Source organism: Sapajus apella, unplaced genomic scaffold (genome assembly GCF_009761245.1).
Source record: "Sapajus apella isolate SASKATOON/1434 unplaced genomic scaffold, GSC_monkey_1.0 scaffold9, whole genome shotgun sequence".
In the NCBI taxonomy this organism is placed as follows: domain Eukaryota; kingdom Metazoa; phylum Chordata; class Mammalia; order Primates; family Cebidae; genus Sapajus; species Sapajus apella.
In genome coordinates, this window is record NW_022436949.1 from 12,667,192 (window position 1) to 12,669,656 (window position 2,465).

The following is a 2,465-nucleotide window of genomic DNA, read 5'->3' on the forward strand; positions in this document are numbered from 1 at the left end:
TTTTTTTCCAGTTCTGTGAAGAAGGTCATTGGTAGCTTGGTGGGGTTAGCCTTGAATCTGTAAACTACTTTGGGCAGTATAGCCATGTTCACGATATTGATTCTTCCTAACCATGAACATGGAATGCTTTTCCATCTGTTAGTGTCCTCTCTTATTTCCTTGAGCAGTTGTTTGTAGTTCTCCTTGAAGAGTTCCTTCACATATCTTGTTAGTTGTATTCCTAGTTATTTTCTTCTCTTTGTAGCAATTGCGAATTGAAGTTTGCTTATTATTTGGCTCTCTGTTTGTTATTGGTGTATAGGAATGCTTGTGATTTTTAACATTGATTTTGTATCCTGAGACTTTGCTGAAGTTGCTTATCAGCTTAAAGAGATTTTGGCCTGAGACGATGTGGTCTTCTAAATATACAATCATGTCATCTGCAAATAGAAACAATTCGACTTTCTCTTTTCCTAATCGAATACACTTTATTTCTTTTTCCTTGCCTAATTGCCCTGTACGGAACTTCCAATACTATGTATAATAGGAATGGTGAGAGAGGGCACCCTTGTCTAGTGCCAGTTTTCAAAGGGAATGCTTCTAGTTTTAGTCTATTCAGTATGGGCTAAAACAGTACTGGCTGTGGGTTGTCATAAACAGCTTTTACTAGTTTGAGATATGTTCTGTCGATACCTAGTTTATTGACAGTTTTTAGCATAAAGGCTGTTGAATTTTGTCGAAATCATTCTCTGCATCTTTCAAGATGGTTATGTGGTTTTTGTCTTCGGTTATATTTATGTGATGGATTATATTTAAAGGTTTGAGTATGTTGAACCATCCTTGCATCCCTGGGATGAAGCCTACTTGATCGTGATGGATAAGTTTTTTGATGTGCTGTTGCATTCTCTTTGTCAGCCTTCTTAGAATTAAAGAGCATCAGTGCCTTGGTCTGGATTTGGTTTTAGAATGAGAAAATGTTATGGTTGGTTTCATCTTCTATCCAGACCACTACAGCTTTTGCCTAATCAGCAATAAGTCTGTTTTGCTTTCTTATCATATGCGCATTCACTAGAATAGCACTTTGGATTTTCTTCAGATTTTTCTCTTGAATACAAACTTGGTTATTCACTAGAATAGCACTTTGAATTTTCTTCAAATTTTTTTCTGTTGATTTCAAAACTTGGCTGTTTGGTAGAGGAGGCCTAGCTTTTGACCTTTTACATTAATTCTGAGGATGCTTAATCATTTATAGCTTTTGATTTCAAGTAAGAGATGTGCAATTCTTCCTTTAATTTGATCACGTAGAGGTGATTATATAGGTATTAAATGGCCTGATTTCAATATTGTTGTATTTCAGAGAATAAGGAGGCTCAAGAAGTGGAAGACAGATGGGAGAATAGCCAGTAGTTGGAGCACTCAGAACATAAGATTTTTAAATTGTTTGCCATCTTATACACGTGTGGTCTATGGTACCTCAAAACAATTACAATGGTAATATCAAAGATGATAGATTACTATCACTGTAAGAAATATTATAATAGTTAAAATTGGAATTATTGAAACAATTATCAGAGACACAAAATGACCACATATTAGAAAAAAAAAATCGTGCCGATATGTTATTAGGAAGTGTGGGGAATCCTCAGTTCTTAGTGTTCTTGTGAGAAAGAATTTGACCAAGAGATCAATTAGTAATACAAACAAAGGTTTTTAGGAGGAAAATAAACAGCAGGGAGTTTATTGAAAAAAGTCCGCGTTAAGAGAGGAGCAGTCTGGTTTTCTTGAAAACAGCAGTAGAAGCAGCAAGGGTTAAGTAGTAGTGCAGAAAGTACAACTGAAAGACAAGGCAGAGTGGGCTGTTCAAAAGAGATTGAGCCACCAGGTGCAGAGAGTTCTGCATTGCAGTTTTATTATGTCGGATTCTTTAAGTTCTTGCCTCTGTCGCAAGGCGCCACCTTTTTCTTTGTCTAGCGTATTAGTCCATTTTCACACTGCTATAAGGAACTGCTTGAGACTGAGCAATTTATAAAGGAAAGAGGTTTAGTTAATTCACAGTTTCACATGGCTGGGGAGTGCTCAGAAGACTTAACAATCACAGTAGAAGGTGAAGGGGAAAAAAGCACATTCTTTACAAGGTAGCAGGAGAGGGAGAGCATAGGGGAAACTGCCACTTTTAAGCCATCAGATCCTCTGGGCTTGGTGGCTCATGCCTGTAAATCCCTGCACTTTAAGAGCCCAAGGCAGGTGGATCACCTGAGGTCAAGAGTTCAAGACCAGCCTGGCCTATATGGCAAAATGCTGTTTCTACTAACAATACAAAAATTAGCTGACTGTGGTAATGCATGCCTATAATCCTAGCTACTCCGGAGGCTGAGACAGGAGAATTGCTTGAACCTGGGAGGCAGAGGTTGCAGTGAGCCAAGATCATGCCATTGCTTAAAAAAAAAAAAAATACAAAAACCATCAGATCTTGTGAGAACTCCCTC